Consider the following 20,296-nt stretch of genomic DNA (forward strand, 5'->3'; position numbering starts at 1 on the left):
AGTGTGCGGGCAGGAGCACGGCAGGGAGCTGGTGACCCATGGGTGTTGTGTCTGTCCCCAACCCACCACCCCAAAAACCACATGGATGTAAATGTAATACTTAAGAATGGGGTTTGGTTTTGTTCTTTCTTCCAGACACAATAAAGCTCAAGATAATGTGACTCAGGCGTTTTTTCTTGGCTTCCTCCTCATTCACGATCACAGAATCACAGAATATGCAGAGTGGTAAGGGACTGTCAATGTGATGATGAGAAATGTAAGTTTTACTTTGAGCTTCAAAGTGTCTGAGATTTCATGTGAAGAAGGATAACTTTCCTGCTTAAAACACCTGCTGCATGCAGCTGCTGAGGGAAAGCAGAGAAATCTGACTTCCCTTGCATCTGCTCCCCAGGTTGTGTGGTAGCTCCATAGAAATAAATTTTTTGCCAACCTGTCCCCTCCTGCCTTGGGCTGGTGTGCAGGCAAACATGGGCTCTGCTTGTTTCTTCCTTTTGGGCTGTTTTTAGAAGTGCAGGAGGGATGATGATGCCAAAACCAGCATGGAAAAGCTCCGAGAATGAGCTACATGATTAAAACTGCCCGGTGTAATTCAGATTGATAACTGCATTAAAGTCATGGGGTTTCCCTTCCCTAATTGAGGCAACAGCACTGAAGGTAAAATTATGGCAATCACCCCCAGTGCTGGGTGATGGATGCAAACTCCTGGTGTCACTGCCACTGCTTGGGTACATTAATTAGGGATCCTGATTTCTGCTCCTGCTCTCTCCTCATCCAGTTCTGAGAGCCAGAGCTGTGGTTCTGCCCTTGGTGAGCTCCCGACTGCTCCTTGCTGCCCTCGTCCCTGTGAGCATCCCCAGCCCTTTCTCCCTGTCATTTCCTGAGGTATTCCTTTCCTTGCTGGATCTGTAGGAGCCTTCACACTGGCAGGTCCATGGCACCATGCAGGGGTCTGGCCTTGATGCAAAAATAACGCCAGGATCAGAGTCTGCAGCCAGAGGGGAAGTGGTTCAGCCCCTCCACTAGAAAATGGGTGAGAAGCTGGAGCCAGAGCTGAAGGATCTCCCAAGGAGACACTCCTGAAGGATTCTCCCAAGGAGACATTCCTGAAGGATTATCCCAAGGAGACACTCCTGAAGGATTATCCCAAGGAGAAATTCCTGAAGGATTCTCCCAAGGAGATGTTCCTGAAGGATTATCCTAAGGAAACACTCCTGAAGGATTATCCCAAGGAGAAATTCCTGAAGGATTCTCCCAAGGAGACATTCCTGAAGGATTCTCCTAAGGAAACATTCCTGAAGGATCTCCCAAGGAAACACTCCTGAAGGATTATCCCAAGGAAACACTCCTGAAGGATTCTCCCAAGGAAACACTCCTGAAGGATTATCCCAAGGAGAAATTCCTGAAGGGATATCCCAAGGAAACATTCCTGAAGGATTCTCCCAAGAAGCTGCAGCAGTTTGACCTCAGTTTTCCCTCTCCCCCATGTGGTGCCTGGCTATACAATGTGGACATGCACAAAGTCCCCCGGCCAGGGAACACAGCCCTGGCACTCTTTTATTTTGACATCAGATAACCTTGATAAATTCTCTTATTAAATTTCATATCTTTGATCAATCACAGTAAAACTTGAGGAGATGAATTATTAAAACGAAGAATTGCTTTCTAGGTTTTATGGTTATTGTGCTACCTAAATTAAACATGTAGGTGCTGTTATTTAAAAGAAAAATACTCCCCTGCCCCTAAAGCCACGTGCATCACGTCAGCTCGGCCAGAGATCTCTGATAAGCAGAAACCACATCACCCTCCTTGCACACACTAATTACACAGTGCCCTGCTTTCCTGAGCCATGGACAGCACCAGTGTCACCTGTGCAATGGTGGCACCAGCTCAAGGTGTTCTGAACCTTCTCCCACTTAATGGAGAGGAGGAGCTCCATGGACCATGGAGGTGGGCCATGCTCTCCAGGCTGCTCCATGAATGGTAAAACATTGATGCTTGAGCGACCTTTCTTTGGAGGGTGCTGAGCACTGGCAAGGTCTGTGCAATGCAGGAGGAAGGACAAGGAAAGCTTCCAGCAGTCCAAGATCCTCAATGTCACCGTCATATTTTCTGAAAAAACCCTCCACCAAGATTTTTTCTTCTAGGAAGCTGGGAAGCCTCAGAGAAAAATGAAAACACTAATTATCTGATTCGCTTCTCCTGTGTTTTGCTGCTTTGGAATGTGGTTTTGACATTGCTTACCAACTGGTCATTGTTTCATTGGTTTCATGTGAATTGTTTTAACTTAATGACCAATCACTGTCAAACTGCGTCAGACTCTGAGGAGAGAGTCACGAATTTTTCATTAGTATTTTGTTAAACCTTCTGTAAGTATCTTTTGTCTATTCTTAAGTATAGTTTTAGTATAGCATTCTTGAATATAATATTGTATCATTAAATAATAAATTAGTTAAATAATAAATAATAAACTTAATAAAAAATATAAGATTATATATAATGAATATATCATTTCTATAAAAATAATTTTAACATTATAATATATAATGATAAAATTAAAATAATAAATAAATAATAATAAAATAAATGATAATAAAATAAATAATAAATAATTTATATAATGAATAATTTATAATTTAACAATAAATAATAAAATTAAAATAATAAATTAGGTCCCCTTCCAATGACAGAGACCCCAGAAAACACCACACCTCAACTCCCTCACCTGCATTCCCCAGGTAATCCCTTCTCCTGCCCATAACCAAGGGCCATTTTTCAGAGCTGATCTCTGTTTGCTGGCTGCTCCAGCCTCCAGCTCCTGCTCTCCCTGCGTGGCTGGACAAGGTGTCATTACAGTGATTGAAACTCAGCTCAATTTCCTGCAGGGCCTGTCTGTGCTCCACGCTCACGCTTCCATTTCCCAGCCAAGTGCCTCCGTCTATTCTTGCCTGTTACACTAATTTGATAACATTCTGTATTTTTGAAGCTTAATTGTACAGGATGTAATGAAAGCGGTGAACATGTCAGCACCAAAGGGGCAGGCACAGGGGATGGGGTTTGGATGGGAAGGTGCCATGGGGCACCATCAGGATGTGACAGCACCTGCAGGGCTCTCCAGCATGCCCAAGGGAAGCGTTGGATCCACAGGATCACGACTTTAAACTTCACAGCTGAGCAGCTGCAGAAAGGCTCAGGGCAGAGAAAGCAACTCCTCCACCCAGGAGACCTTGAAATGAGGTTTAATCTTTTCCAGACTTGTTTCAATGCCTGCAAATCCAGGACAAAAACTTTTGGGGTTTTTGTGTGTATGTGTGTGGAAAGACACAGAATGACATATATTTTGGGATCAGCAAGGCAAAAAAAGAAGTCAGGGAGTGTGTGCAGCTGGCTCTGGAGGGGGAATGCCAGCCCTAGTCTCCTGCTTTACCTTCAGCTGCCATGAGTAAGTAACTTTGGCCACCACCATGACCTCCTGGATGTGTCTTTGCTGCACCACACCAGCAGTGCTGGGGCTGCTGGAGCACCCAGACAGGCTTGGAGCCCATGGAAACATCAGGAGATGGGCCAAGGCCAGCGTGCCCCACAGCTCAGCTCTATGTCCATCCATCTGTCCACCACACCTGCACAACCTCCCTCCAGAACTTTGGGATCTCAAGGATCCAGCTTGAAAGCTGGCAGTTTTACATAGTGGGGTTTTTTTCCCCTCAAGATTGCAGGGAAAAACAATTAGAAGGGATAAAATCAAATGTTTTTTAAAAGAATGGGTTATTAGGCACATGCAGTGCTGCCTTGTCAGGATGAGCTGCGAGGGACCAGCGGGGTTTGGGGTGGATTATGTGTTTAGAGGGATAAAGAGCAAATCCACAGCTACAGCTCTGCCTGAGGGAAAACCTACAGGGGTATTGGTATGTGAGGGAAGGAGCCAAGGTCCAGGCAGGAATTCATAATTACCTGCTGCCTCCTGCCCTGAAACTTTGCTGCGCCATCAGTTACGGGTTATTTTGGGAGAGAAGGCACTGGGATGATGGGCACGCTCCTGCCTCAGCCACGCTGCAGAGAGGCCAGGCAGGCACATCTCAAGGTGGGAGAGCTGTTCCCTGCACGTTTTCAGCTCAGGGTCACGAGGAGTAATGACCAGCCCAGCTTCCAGAGCAGGAGTGCAGCAAGCCACTGTGTTTCAGGTGGCTTAATCAAGGTGAACCTCTACATTTCTCACCCACCACGAATTTTCTCTGTATCCTTAAAACCAGCTTTAACCACTATTGCAGACATCTTTTATGAAAAATCCTTTCCTTAGGATTTTTCCTCCTGAGAAGCTGAGAAGCCTCAGGAACAAAATGTAAACATTGATTATCTGCTGCTGCGGAATGCAGCAGGTGCATCTGTGATTGGCTCATGTTGGTTGTTTGTAATTTATGGCCAATCACAGTCAGCTGGCTCAGGCTCTCTGTCAGAGACAGAAGCTTTTGTTATCATTCTTTGCTATTCTATTCTTAGCTAGCCTTCGGAAGAAATCCCTTCTTCTATTCTTTTAGTATAGTTTTAATGTAATATATATCATAAAATAATAAATCAAGCCTTCTGAAAGATGGAGTCAGATCCTCATCTCTTCCCTCATCCTAAGACCCCTGTGAACACTGTCACACCCCAGTCCTTGCAAAGATCTGCCACGTGCTCCCTGCATGGATTTGGACAGACATCCCAATTCCCCAAACTTCAGCAGGCAGGATGGGACCAGCCAGGCTCCAGGAAATATAACTCTTATATTGACTCCTCCATTCCTTTGGCACCTGGAATTAATTTTGTGTTTGTTTGGACCGCGGTGGGTTTATCCTACAGGAAGAGCCAGCCCTTGCCAACCCTCAGCAGTTTAATAGCTAAAGCGTTTGATTAAAAAATTTAATAGCCCTGGAATGATGGAACAGCTTCTGTCCACAATGTATTAAGCTTCTGGCATTCAGATTTATATGCAGTGTAAACTCCCTTTATATGAAAACATTTGTTTCCTTTCCCGCATCCACAGCAGAGCTGCCCCTTCTCCTGCTTCATTTCCAGCCGCTTGTTTAATTGCACAGCTTTGGGAAGCTGCCACATACGGGGAGGCGGATTCCAGCGACCGCGATTCGGAGGAGCAGAAGGAAACGCCAGTGCTGGCAGCTGCAGCCAGCCCAGTTGGTGCCTGTGTGCTGTGTGTGCTCCAAAGAACCCCAAAATGAGCAGCTTTCCTGTGGGGAGGCCACCGTGGAGCTTTGCACCGTCATTAACTTCTTGTTGGGGCCGGTTTAATGCTCGCGGCCAGGCTGGGCTGGGCGACGCTCCTGGTGGCTTCTGCCATCCTGTTGAGTTACACATCCATGCCCCTCTCTCAGGAGCACTTTGTGGGAGACCAGATAAACTCCTGCCACCAGCAGACCCCATAAATCCTCGTTACCATTTGCTCCAACCGATCTGCCCAGTGTTTCTCCTCTCCCCAACAGCTCCCAAAGCCACCGTAACTCTTCTCCAGGTCAAGTGGTTCGTGGCAGATGGATATATCCAATTTACATCTGCTGCCTCAGCCACATGTTTTTAGGCAAACCCTCATACTGAAGGAGCAGCTTGGGGTGTGCAGGCAAAGCCAAATGCCAGGGCCACATCTCTGGCTCGGCTGGGACAGACCCAAGGGCAAGAGGAATGGGACAGTTCAGGGAATCAGCGCTGGTTCCTTCTCCCAGGAAGGACATTTTTGTTAACCAGCATCTCTGAGAACCAGGAGGGCACCAGCAGAGCCTCCTCCGCTCATCTTCTGGAGAAACTGGCATTTAATTTCCCATCACTTCTAATCCTCTTACTCCCGTGGACTTTGCGAGGGTGGATTTTGAGCTGCTCCGAGCTATATCATAATGTCAGGCAGATCCTCGGGCTTTGGGCTCTGCTGAAGGGCTTAATAGAGATTTTTGTCACCCTGGAGAAGCTTGGGAGAGAGGAAAATTTCCTTTGGGGGGCCTGGTGGTGGCTGGAAGTGGGGGAGAACAGAGGGGCCCAGCTTGGACAAGGAACTATAAATATCCAGCCCGTGTACAGGCTCTACAGTGAAAGGAAATTGCCGATTATCTTTGGCGACACTTTATTAGTGAGGAACAGTTTGTTCTTTACACTCCTCTGCCTGTCTGCCTTTTTTTAGATGAGAAACTACATGAAATATGCTGTAAAATACCTAATGTGCCTTTTTGGGGTAATAATTCAAAGTCCGTGTTCATAAATTCACTTTTTTTTTTTTTTTGTTAAAAAAAGGGGGAAAAATAGAAGCAGGAGATCCTAGGTAATTTATAACCCTTGCTCTGTGCTATTGCTCCCCAGCCACCAGGATGCTGCTGCTCAGGGATTTGGATCCTGCACGGAGCCAGCACTCTGTTTGCAGCCCTTCATTTCAGCTGTTCAGGCTACATTAGGTTTTTCAAAGCCGAGGAATAATTTGGAAAAACACATAAAGCCGCTTCTGAGAGCTGGAGGGAAGTATCACATCCCTGGGATGGAACAGCACTGATACCTGTTTTGATAGACTGGCCAATTAAGAATTGCCAGCAGAGCTGGGGAATTTGCATTGGGATGTCATTTCAGTGGTGATGAATTGGAGCTCCCTACCTACGCTCTACCTGCTGGATGATCTCGTTTCATTTCCAGTGAGGCTCTGTCTCTGTGCCTACACTCATGGCATTACTCACTCCAGGACACAGAACACACTCCTTTCTCCCCAGAGAATCAGCCAAGGGACCCCCAAAGAGGCCATTTCAGGTCTGAATGCAGGAGATGCCCAGGACAAAGGCAGCTGCAGCTCTGGGCTCTTCCTTCCCAAGGCAAACAGCAGGGCAGCTCTTTGTTTGCTCTCCCTCCCGCTCGCAGGATTGAGTTATTATCCCTGCAATCATATTCTTAAGGTTAAGAACAAATACATGTAAGAACCCCGTGGAAAATTGGTCCACTTTGGAGTTGACAGAGGAGCACAATACTTCAAGCTGTCCTAACAGCTTCTCTGCTCAACAGAAACATTTTTCATTTCATTAGTGCCAAGTGCCCTCGTCATGCTGAGATTTGAAGATGAGTTTCTGTGTGAAATATGAGGAGTCTCCACTTGAGGCCACGTGGAGAGGGGTTGGTGCTCTCTCTGAAGGGCTGAGGAATTCTCCCTCTCTCAGGGAGTCCAAAGCAGGCACATGGGCAGCAGCAAAGCCAAGAGGGTTCCCTGCTAATAAAGCCCTAACAAACCCAGATTAGGATTTATGGTCCCTCATAGACAGTTCTTCAATACCTCGAGCCATGACCTCAGCGCTGGTTTTGAGCTACGGTTCAATTTTTGCTTGTTGTGATTTGGGACTCAGCATGTGATTAATCACTGGCCTGGAGCATCCAGGGCTGCACAAACAGGGATGTGGAGGGGAATTAGGGAAGGGTGTTTGGGTGCACAGCTCAGCATCTCGAGCTGCTGCATCCCAAACCCTGCCAGCACATCCCAGACCTGCAGGAAAAGGCCAGAATTTGGTTCCAAACAGATTGTGAGGACCCTCAGTTCTAATAACAGCTTTGGGGAATTGCTGCGCTGTGACAGTGTTCACAGGGGTCTTAGGATGAGGGAAGAGATGAGGATCTGACTCCATGTTTCAGAAGGCTTGATTTATTATTTTATGATATATATTACATTAAAACTATACTAAAAGAATAGAAGAAAGGAGTTCATCGGAAGGCTGGCTAAGAATAGAATAGCAAAGAATGATAACAAAGGCAGCTGTCTCAGACTCTCTGTCCAAGCCAGGTCACTGTAATTGGCCATTAATTAGAAACATCCAACATGTGCCAATCCCAGATCCACCTGTTGCATTCCACAGCAGCAGATAATCAGTGTTTACATTCTGTTCCTGAGGCCTCTCAGCTTCTCAAGAGGAAAAATCCTAAAGAAAGGATTTTCCATATCTCTACAACACGGCACCTTGTGAGAGACCCCAGGGTCACCATCACTGGCCCTGTGATGCCTCTCACCAGACCTGGGAGGGATGCAGGAGATGTCAGTGGAGTCACTTTGGAGACATCAGGAGATGGGGATAAGGATGTTGAGGGTTACCAGCACTGGGGCTCTGTGGAATGAGCAGTGGCTCCCACTTAGCTTTTATTAGCCAGATACATCATGTGCCAGGCACGCAGGAGGAAAATCAATGGCAAGAACTGAAGTTATGGACACTGATCCGGCAGCTGGAGCTGCTTCCCAACGCCTTCTGCAGCCAATTCTCAGGGGTCTTGTGCAGACAGGCCGTGGATCTTCCAAGAGAAGCTCTGACTGATGAAAATTACAGATTTACGGGGATTTGTGGACACCTTAGGGCAGAGGGCAAAGCCTTTTCTGACAGAGAAGCATCCCTGGATAGACCCAGCTGCATTCCCACCCGCAGTACAGAGCTCACTCGTGCTGCTGCACTTCCCTTTTGGGACACCAGTAACTACACGAGGGCCTGATTTCTTCCTCCCAGCTCTGCCCAGATCTGACATCTTTTATAAAAATTTAAATCCCAACCAAAGGTAACACTCAGACAAGGACAGAGCCCAGACGTGGCTCAGTCTTGACGGCTTTAATAAAGTTTTAATGTTCCTTTCACCTCCAGCTAATCTGGCAGTGGTGATTGGGACAAGGAGAAGAAAATCAGTCTGAGGAAATGATGAGCGCCATGCCTTGGAGCTGTGTTCCAGTGAGGGCTCCACTCCCTGGCTTGGCTGCTCCCATGCCCCCATTTTTTTTGCCACATTTGGCACTTTTTGGGAGAGAGGGCATCCTGTTGAGCCCATCTCTGGCTGCTGTAAGTGTTCATAACACCCTCACAAAAGCAGTTCAACCGGGATGGATGGATTTGCTGGGAACGCCCGCACCTCCTGCAAGCTCCTGCAAGGACATATTTTAAAATGGAAATGAAACGCTGAGCGAAACCTGATTTGCTTAAAATAACTGCGGAGGTTGAATTGTTTTGTGCTGGGAGAACAAATAAACAAACAGAAGGCGCGGGTTTGAGGAACGAGAGCACGCTGCGTGTGACACTTTTAATACAGAGTTATGGATGGCGCCGTGGCGGGAGAACATCCTGGTGGGACTGTGGAACATGGCTGCTTGTGCAAACAGCTGCACCACCAGCCTGCAGGCCGGGGGATTATTAATGAGCACTTCATCAGCACCTTCTTTTGCAGAATTTCTAATGGCTGCTTAAAAAAATATGTAATTATGCACCCGTGCTGTGGCAGCCTGTGCTGGTAGCACCGAGGGCGCTGCCAGGACTGGTGGGTTCTCTGCCCCTGGGCCCTCCCAGGGGGCTCCATGTTCCACAATCCCACCAGGAGACCCTCCTGGAGCAGTTCTCTGTCAGGAAAACGAGACCAACAGGATTTTTTTGGTTTTCAGGTTCTTGTTTATTATTGTCTTACCTAAAGTTTTGCACGCTGTCCACACCAGGCTCAGCACACTGGAAAAGCACCGCAAAAATGGCCAACAATCTCTTGTTACAAGGTCTCTTAAGATCAAACTGTCCAATTAAGAGCTGACACCTGGATTATTTTCCCTTTTAACCCAATAACTGATCCCAATGGGAACTTTTCTTCCCAATTACAAAATGCCACCCAAACCCATGGAGAAGGAGGAAGAAGAAGCGTGAGGAAGAAATCCAGGACAACACCCTGTGCCCTCCATCTTGCTGCCATCCACAACGCACTAAAAATCCCAAAACCTCAATTCCTCACCAAGTGATACCTGCACTGCTCTCTATAATCTATTTCACACTTTTGTGGATTCCAGTCTACTCTGGAGTTTAGGAAACTTTCTCCATGAATGAGGGTCAGAGTCAGTGCTGCCCTGGGGGTCAGAGCAGACAGAGAAATATTCCCTGTGTGCTCTGGGTTTCCACAGGGACCAAAGGGGTTGTTTGAGTCCAAGGCAGAGTCTGCAGCCCTTTCCCCTCCCACAATTCTGGAATCTCCTGTGCGAGGAGAATTCAGTGTCAGGTGTCACTCAGAGGACAGAGGAGATGCTCCTCTTCCCCCAGCTCAGCTGGGTTACCAGGAGTGAGAAATGGCATTCAGGGAGAGGCCCCCTGGTCCTGTTACTGCTCCAGAGGGATGAGCACCAGGATGAGCACCAGGATGAGCACCAGGAACATTCCCAGGCAGCACAGTGCAGGTCGATGGGAGACAATTGCAGAGTCACTGAATTGTTCTGTCCTGGACGCAGCTCCAGGCAGCGAGGAGCCGGCAATAAATGGAATTTGCTGGGGGACTGTTGGTGAAGCCCTGCTTATCGCCAGCTGTAAATTCGCCGTGGACACTTCCACTTTTATTTCCCATCCTGGGAACAATATCCCCTCGCTGAACTGGGATATACTGCTGTCGTTCTGCCCCAGCAGCCTCGCCCAGGAGCTCGTAAAAATTAAGGCACAGGCTTAGGTCAGTGAGATAAGGGCTCTGTGGTGCCAAAAACCAAGCACAAAGTCACTCCCTATGGCAGCAGTGCCAGCTTCCCTCTTCCATGCTCAATTTGCTAAATTTTTGGAAACTACGATTAAAGAAGTGGAAGCAGTTCCAGCAGTCTCATCCAGCTTTTTTTTAACCCTGAATTTTTTGCAAGGAAGGATGATTTGAGATGAGCACGGTGCTGGTGGCACTCAGGTGCCACACCAGCCTCAGCAGCAGCTCTCACCTTCCTGCCTGTCCCCAGAGGAGCAGAAATGGGGGGGAAATGGCTCTCCCAGCCAGTCCACACCACCCTGGCCTGTGGCCCAGCTGAGCCTTCACCCCACCCTTTGCAGTGCTTTCAAAATGACTAATCAATTATTCTTTATTAGGGTTATTTCTTTCATTAGTCGTTCCTTCAATGCTTTCAATGTTTCATTAGTCTCCTCTCAAGTTACAGTGGATTTCGAGCACTGTGGAAGAGGATAATTCATTTTATTAGGTCATTTATTTTCTGGGCACATTTTTAAAGGTCAATTAATCCATCTAAATGGAGGAGGAAGTATGGAATAGCATATAGAGCCTCCCTCCCCCTCTGCCTGAGAGCCCGGTGTGAGTTCCCTTGCCCAGGTAGGGAGGGATGCAGCAGTGCAAGCGAATGCCATGTCCTGGTGTGACATTCCAGCTGGAATTGTGCTTCCAGAAGCTGCTGGGAGCTATTGTCCTGCTGAGAAGGAAAGAGCTACTCATCCCTCCCAGCCTGAGGGTGGTTGCTGTACCCATCCCTGTCCCCTCAGTCCAGAGCATCTCCTGACACCAGGATGGGTCCTGTCACACCTCGCAGGTGCCAGGGGAGCTCCAGGATCAGCACAGGGTGGTGAAGATCCATGGAGAGCTGGTCAGCCCTGCTCTACACTCCTCTGTCACTCCTTCGAGAACCTGAGAACAGGGAGCCAAACCCAGGACACACATCATTGCCTTTCCTGCTCGTGTTTACATTTGTATTGATGCCCATGGTGTAAAACACCAATTATTTTAACTGAAAAATCCATGGGCTGACCTAATAAAACCTCCCTTAAAACAGGGATGGAGAAGCATGAACGGCTTGATGCCTCCATAAAACGTTAAAGGTGAGTTTTATTCCAAATGGGAAATACCTGGAGAGCTTTGAAAAGTCAAACCCATCACGAGCAGGAGCTGGAGAGGACCCAGTGTGTGTGACGGGGTTCACAGAGGTTCTTGGATTGGGGAAGAGATGAGGACCTGACTCCATGTTTCAGAAGGCTTGATTTATTATTTTATGATATATATTACATTAAAACTATACTAAAAGAATAGAAGAAAAGGTTTCATCTGAAGGCTGGCTAAGAATAGAATAGCAAAGAATGATAACAAAGGTTTGTGGCTCGGACTCTCTGTCCAAACCAGCTCTCTGTGACTGACCATTAATTAGAAACATCCAACATGGGCCAATCACAGATGCTCCTGTTGCATTCCACAGCAGCAGACAATCAATGTTTACATTCTGTTCCTGAGGCCTCTCAGCTTCTCAGGAGAAAAAATCTTAACGAAAGGATATTTCATGAAAAGATGTCTGTGACAGGTTTGTGATCAGTCCCATTCCTGTGAAGGTGAAGCACAGAGCAGAGGCTGCCCCTGGCACCAGACAGGACAGGACACATTTTTTGCCCATTCCAAACCTCTCCAGGTGTGTGCACCAGCCAAGGGCACAGGGTGCTCTGATTCAGATTAGCTCCTTCATCTTCCACTGATTAAAAGAGCAGAAAAGCTTTGCTGGGGGCTCTTTATAAACCCCGATCAATGCCGCCTCTGCAGCAGAGGGGACGCTCCTTTAATTGCAAAACAAAATATTTTTTTTTCCCTCCTCCCAGCACAGGAACAAATTCCAACCTCTCGTGATGCCAGGCAGGTTTCAAACCACTTATTAAATAATGCAGAGCAAGAGTTAAAAATTGATGTTAAACTTGATTTCCTGTAGCCTCCTGAGAGGCCACTCAGCTCGTTACAGCTGATGTCAAGCCTGCAGCGTGTTAGTGCTTATCAAACTCATGGAAAAGCTCCTTTATTACTCTCCTTTCCCATCCCTGACTTTTCAGGGGCACTGACAGCTCTCTCTAAAGAGGGTTCACTCTGCTGTGGGTCAGGGTCTCATCTCATGCTGCTCTCTCTGCGTCCTCCCCATGCTGTCCCTGAGGTTTTATCCAGAATAGATGCCTAAAATTGGAAGGGCATGGATGGTGGCAAGCAAACCTGCGCTGAGAAAACCCTGGGGTGAAGTGTGTGACCTTGGTGCAGGAGCAGATCCCATGGACTTTGGTTTCAGCACCTCCAAGGGGAATCCCTTTGCCACACGCCATTTGCCCTCTGATGGTGCAGCAGCACCTGAGCCGGGAGATAAAATCCTTGTAGATGTATCCCAAGTCTCCTGTAATGGGCTTAGGTTTCAAACAGACTAAATAAATATTAATAAACCATAAAGAACCAGGGCTCTGTTAGCAAAGGAGAGGGATAACAGATGGGCTGGAGCTCACCAGAACATTATTTCCAGCTGAGGAGCTGGGCTGGCCCAGGATGAGCAGCCCTGGAGCTGCTCTCAGTGCTCCAGGGGCCCTGAGGTGGGAAAGCTGTGCTGGACTCCAGCCATGGCTCCAGGTGCCCCTTTGCTGGGCAAACCCAGTGCTGCCACCAAGGACTGCCATCATCACTGCCACTGCCACCCAGGGCACGTAGAACACCCTGTGCCCCCTGTGACCAACACCCCGGGCACACAGGGCATCCTCTGGAAATGTCACCCAGCATGCTGTGGCAGCCAGAATGTGTCACCACGGCCACCCTGGGCACGCAGGACACCCAGCATCCGCTGTCACCAGCACCCAGGGCACACAGCCTCCTCTGGAAATGTCACCCAGGGCACACAGCACCCTCTGGAAATGTCACTCGTGGTGCCAGTGGCAGCCAGAATGTGCCACCAGTGCCACCCTGGACATGCAGGGCACCCAGCACGCCCTGTCACCAGCACCTAGGACACTCATCACAGCGCCTGCCATCAGCACAGCCTCTAAAAAGCTGATTTTCCAAAGCTGATTTTCCAAAAGCAGGGCAGCATGTTTTGGGCTCAGCCGCTGTCCAGCCACAAAGTACAAACAGTGAGGGAAAACTTTCAGGAACCAGGAAGGTGCAGAACGATCTTCAGAGGAGCTCTGGAAATGAATGAGAGCAGAAAAAGCCATTCAGCTTTTTAATATTTTGAGCCAGGCTTGGAAGAACAAACAACCGTGTGAAAAGGAGAGTCCTCTAAATTACCAGGGAACCGAGGGGCTCCCGGGCTGGTGAGGGCTTTCCTGCAACCCACGAAGCATTTTGTGAGGGCTGCTGCTGGGAAAATGATGAAAAGGGAGGGAATGCATTGAGAGTTTTGTGAATTTGTTTTGTGTTTTCTTTTAATAGGGCAAAAGGTGTACCAAAAATGGCCTGGCCACCTCGGATCCCCATCAGAGGGAGATCAGAAGGCTCCTGGCTTTGCTGATGGTGTGGGGGATGAGGAAACAAGAGGGAAAGCTGGCGTTTATAAATTGTAGCTATTAAATCTAAATGGGGGGAACGAAACAGGCCATAATTGAGCTAACCAGTCGTTTCAAGAGTAAAATCCCAATTTCAGCAGTCAGCAAGAAAGTTTTCATAAATAGAAACACCAACTGTTCAGGTGGAGAACTTAAAGATCTCGGCAGAAGTGAATGATAAAAGAGTTACTTGAATACATTCAGAGCCCATTGTTCGAGAGAAGAAAGCAGTAAAGAAGAAGAAAATAGGGCTCCTCAAAGTAATGAGTGGAGCAGATGAGGGAGAACAAAGGGCCGGCAGCTCTGCACCCACTTCATTTGTTCCCAGCTCATTGAGGGGAATGAGAAGCTCGAGGCTGTTTGATACCACTGAAAGGGTGGTGTTATTAAAGCTCGGATAAATAAACCAGCAGGCAGGGGCTGCCAGGGGGCTGCTCACACACATCAGGCTCTGGAAACGGAGTTTGGGGATTCTGGAGAGGGAGCAGCATCTCCGGGGTGGCTGTGATGGATCTGATTGCACCCAGTGCCTCTGGCAGCCCTGGCATGGGGAGCCCTGGCTCTGTATTCTGCTCAGGATGTGTGCCAGCGCTGCCAGGGGTGTGCCAGCATTTAAATCACATTTAGGAATCCCCAAAGGAAGCTACGAAGACGGGGAAGGGGCCACAAGAGGAGCTGAGGACACTGAATGTGTTCAGCTGGAGGTCAGACCCCATCAGGCTCTGCAGCTCCAACCTCTGCTCCCTGTGACAGGGACACCCCCAGGGAACCCCTGGAGCTGGGCCAGGGGGGTTCAGGTTGGATTTTGGGAAAGGTTCATCCCCAGAGGGTGCTGGGCACTGCCCAGGCTGCCCAGGGAATGGGCACAGAGGCTGCCAGAGCTGCAGGAGTGTTTGGTGGTCACTTTGGTGATCTTTGTGGGTCCCTTCTATCCCAGCAGATTCTGTGATTCAATGAGAGATGTCCCAGCGCCTTGGACAGCATCTGAGCCAGCACCACACTCCCTGCACTGGAACAAGCTGCCCATAACCTCTCCTACCAAGCTGTCTATTGTTTTGGGCTGCGTTTATTTCCAATTATGATTCAGTTTATCCCAATTAAACGCCACTTATACTTCAATGTAGTTATCCAGTCCAATACTCCTAATTAGTTTGTAAAGTATTAGAAGTCAATTTTAATTATTTCCAGTGGGTTTCAAGGAAATCTCAATTAGATATCTGTGCTTTTACTGCAAGCTCTGGCTATTCCTTTACTTCCCCAAGCACCATTTCCCTCCCCACAGCTCCCTGTGCCCACTGGTGGATCCAGCTCTGCAAGTGGGGGGCACCCAAAGCCAGAGGGGTGCCCAGGCCAGGCCACCCCTCCCTGGCACAGGAGCATCCCTGGCGTGGGCGCCAGGCAGGGCACAGCCTCTGTGCCAGATACCTGGGGAGCCTCCACGCTGATCATTATCTCTACTCACACAGAGAGTGCCTTTTTTTGGTAATTACTTCGTTTTGCATGGGATTTAATTACAGGATCTCTCATGTTGCTGTTGATAATTGCAGCCCTGAGATGTGCAGGATGTCTGGTGCTTCAGCCCATGCAACTGAAGAACGAGTCTGGACTCTTCACTTTTCAGTCTTGAGGTTGTTTATCAATTCTTATCTATAAAATTTTCTTTCTGCCCAGCCGAGGTCTGCTCAGCAGGGCAGCCACAGGCACTCTGTGTTGTCCTTTTATACTACAAACTACTATAACATATTTACACTTAATTCCCAATACCCATCACCTGTGTTAGACAGTGCACTTCTACTCTAAACCAATCCCAAAGTGCCAACATCACTGCAGAAAATGGGGAACAAGTAGAAGAAGGAAGAAAGGCTGGACATGCCCAAGTTTCTCCATCTTGTCCCCATAACCCCCATTCCAAAAATCCCAAAATCTACATTTTCACCCTGTGATCATTTTGTTATCACACCATTCAAACCTGTGTGACTTTCAGGTCCTCATACAAAGCTGATAACTTGCTCCAGGGGTCAAAATCAAATCCCCAGGTGTTTTGGGCAGCATGCCAGGGTCTCCCATTTCCCTGGTGGGTTCCTCAGCAACTCTGGACACCCGGAGGGATGCACTGAGCTCTGACAAGGATCCACATGGGGAAATCACTGCGCAGTTCAATTTTCTGGGGTTTGTTTGTGTCAAGGGGAAGATGCAGGTAGGAAGGTCTGGCCTGGGTGTCCCTGTCCTTGGGGCAGTCCTGCCCCAAAGGGGAGGTGACAGAGAGCAGAGCAGGCAGTGTGTGGATCTTTGGATCCATTTTTATTTATCCCATGCAAACCTGAGGCTGAATTGATTCGCCCCAGCTCCTCCTTGATAGGAGTGGTACTTGCTAAACTTGATTTTGTGCACAGTCAAAAGGGTGCCACTGATGAGCAGCTCTCTGGTGCTCACATCCCTTCCCATGTGGGTAAATGCTCCTCCTTGCACTGGGAATGCTGAGTGGCAGAATCCCCACTTCAGGGTGGCAAAATAACAACGTCAAACAAAAATAACAACACCAAAAAAAAAAATCTAAAGCAATTCTGGGCTTTGACTGGAGATGAATCTTCCTCTTTGCTCATTATAAAATACCTATTATCTCCCTTTATCTCTGAGCCACCGGTGTTATTTCAATTTAACAGTGTATGGGAAATGCAAGGGAATATAATAAAAGAACCACGGATGCACTATTTAATGTCAGAATGACAGATGCTTCAATTAGGCAGACACGGCTATTTCTCCCCAAAATAGATAAAGATGAAATTTTTATAAGATTGCCCTGTTTGTGTTTGTGATACCGTGCTGCTACACGCTTTCATCACAGTACAAATTAATACAAAACCTCCGATTTCGGTGGAAACCCGAAGGGATTTGACAGCAATTTTGCAAGTTGCCAAGCTGGCTGGTCATTCCCTCAGCACAGGGAATGCCTTGCCTTTGACAGGCCCAGGGTGGGCAGATTCAGGGTGTTGAAGATTACAAAGCAAGATATTTTCCATTTCCCATCTGCATGGCAGATTACCTTTGTCTAGTGGGCAGTTTGCCTTTGACTGACCACATTCACACCTCCCTAAGGAGGGGACACCTGCTGATAACAGCTACTGAATGTCACTGCATGACTGATAAGAACTATAACATCCCATTGTGAGATGCTCCGCCCAGAGGGAGGAGCCAAGCATTCCTACCCAGATATAATCCAGAGGTTTTGAGACACCAGCACGGCTTTCTCCACTGGATTCCCCAGAGGAACAGCAGCTGCGTCTCCTTCCACTGGATCTTCAGAGGAAGAATACATCCTTCTCTACAGGATCCCCCTTGCTCCAACAGAACCACCCCTGACACTGCAGGAGGGCTGCAGCCACATTTCCAATGGGACTGCCACCAACACCCTGACCCACAGGGTGTCAGGTTGGCTTCTGACTCTGTCAGTGTTGTTCTAGGGTACTGCATTGTTTATTTTATCCTTTTAGGTTTTTTTTCTTTCCTTATTAAAGAACTGTTATTTCCTGCTCCCATATTTTTTGCCTGAGAGCCCCTTAATTTAAAATTTATAGCAATTTGTAGGTGTGGGGAGGGTTTGCATTCTCCATTTCAGGGGAGGCTCCTGCCTGCCTTAACAGGCACCTGTCTTTCCAAACCAAGACATAGGGCACCAACACAGCACTGACACAGCCCTGGCACTGCATGGCCACACTCTCCTGGTCCCCTGGGAGCCCTTGACTCCTCTGAAGGTCTCTCCTTCCCAGTGCTGCTCCATTCCAAGGCATGTTTGCACAGTAAGTGGGTCAAGGAATAGTCAACAGAAAAGTTATGTCTGTGTTTACCCAGGAATTACAGATATAGCCTGAATTATGCATGAATTAAAAGAAGTCAACACAAGCTGCACAGTAAACACGTTGGCTTTGCCAGGGGGTTTGAAGAGGGGGGATCAGGGTGCCAGGATCCAGCACTGTGTGCCCTGGGGCACAAGGGACTCCTGCACAGCCCTTGTGGCACTGAGCTCGTTCCTGGTGTTGATTGTTCCCCTCCTGTCAGCTCTGGCCGTTTGTCCCAGGTCACATCCCTCACCCTGTTTGGGTAACGAAGCGCTGCAGACATCATTTATCACTCTATTTCAGCCAAAACAAGCATTACCCTCATTTATTTATTAATCACTTTTCAAATTCAAAGGAAACATCTGTGCAGATTTGCAATTAAGGGGGTTTGTGGCTAGAGCGAGATTTCCCTGTAATTTCTATAAATAGACCCAGTGTTTATTCCTCATTGTCCCAATAATTCCGAGCACTGATGATCATCCTGATCACCCTTCCTGAGAGAAATCCTTTCTTCTATTCTTTTAGTATAGTTTTAATGTAACATATATCATGAAATAATAAATCAAGCCTTCTGAAACATGGAGTCAGATCCTCATCTCTTCCCTCATCCTAAGACCCCTGTGAACACCATCACAGAAGGGGTTTTGCTGCTCTGCAAACCCCAAAAAGGGGAAATCCCAGAGCTCTCGTGCCACCAGCACATCAAGGATGATCTGCTGAGCTGCTCTCATTCCTTCCTGCTTCTAATTCAGCCCCAACATGTCACTCATCCATCACAGCCTGAAGCCTCATCCCCCCACAGCACTGCTCCATTTGGGGCACTCTGAGCTCCCCCTGCTCCCCAAAGCCATCCCTGTGTTCCCGAGAGCCTGGATCAGCCTCCCAAAGTTCCAAGTGCTTTTAGGAACAGGGAGTTTATTTATAATCCTAAAGGCATCCTCGGGGACAAAAAATTATAAATGAGGTGTTACGACTCAGCAGTTTGATCCAGTTCTGGGACTTAAAAAGATTTGTTAATGATAAATATGTTAATGCCATTAGCGTTTCAGAGGAGGAGAGGATGATGGAGCACAGGAGAGACCTCAGGCCATGCAGACAGCTTCATCTCCTGGCAGTGACGTGTGACAGGCAGAGCACGCTGCCTGAGCTGCCACAGCGAGTCACACCTTGACCCCAAGGCCACCAGGCCACCATTTCTCGTTCTTGCCTCTGTTCCAGCACACGAGGAGCATCTCAAATGTCACACCTCATCATCTTGTGTCATCTCCTCTCATCTCATCTTGTCTCGTCTCATCTCGTCTTGTCTCGTCTCATCTCATCCCACCCTCCTGCCATACTGGGGCTGCTTTTTCCCATCTCATCCCAGCCCAGCCCAGGCCTTGGCACCAGCCATGCTGGCTGCACTCTCAGAACTTTCACACCTGAGAGCCAAACTGCTCCTGAGGACTTTGGGAATGATTAAAGAAGTGGCAGCAGTTCCAGCAGTCTCATCCAGCTTTTCTCCAATCCTGAATTTTTTGCAAGGAAGGATGATTTGAGATGAGCACGGTGCTGGTGGCACTCAGGTGCCACACCAGCCTCAGCAGCAGCTCCCACCTTCCTGCCTGTCCCCAGAGGAGCAGAAATGGGGGGAAAATGGCTCTCCCAGCCAGTCCACACCACCCTGGCCTGTGGCCCAGCTGAGCCTTCACCCCACCCTTTGCAGCGCTTTCAAATGACTAAGTCACCAGCAATGCTGTCTGCATTCTCACAGCTTCCACACCTGAGAGCCAAACTGCTCCTGAGGACTTTGGGAACTCCACATTTCACCAATTTCTTCCATTTCACTTTCACGTCTATCCATCACCATCTCTTAGCAGGAATTTCCATATTCCAGGTGTGCTCTGCTCTGCCAGCCATCCCTTCTGAGCAGGCCCTAACCTGGTTTGCCTCACGCAGATATGAGTAACACATTTAACCTTTTTCATGAGCCGTATTTATTGTTTTCAGGCCTCCACTTTCCAAATCTGCTCCCGACAGACATTTGTCTTTTTGAAGTTCCCAGTGTTTCCAGCGCAGAGCTTGAAAATCAATACAGCTCACATCCATCCCTTCAGCTTTTCCCAGCCGCTGGATCCAGATTGGATTTAAGCCGGGCTCCATCCCCCGTTAGGCTTTAAGCAGCCTGAGATGGAGCTTTATTGACTGTGGTGGGAAAGCCTGATTTATCCAGGCTGCTCATCAGCTCCATTTGCCCAACGGAGCCGCTCCTAGGGATGGCTGGGAGTTGGGGCTATAAACATATTTCACACTCCTCTCCTGAAAGAGGTAAAATACGGAGTAGACGGCTCTATTCTATCAGCCTCCGGTTACTCTCTCCAATATTTATTTCAAAGCCCACTTTGTGCGGGGAGGAGATAAACCTGTGTTTGAACTAATTGCAAATCA

Source organism: Melospiza melodia, chromosome 26 (genome assembly GCF_035770615.1).
Source record: "Melospiza melodia melodia isolate bMelMel2 chromosome 26, bMelMel2.pri, whole genome shotgun sequence".
In the NCBI taxonomy this organism is placed as follows: Eukaryota; Metazoa; Chordata; class Aves; order Passeriformes; family Passerellidae; genus Melospiza; species Melospiza melodia.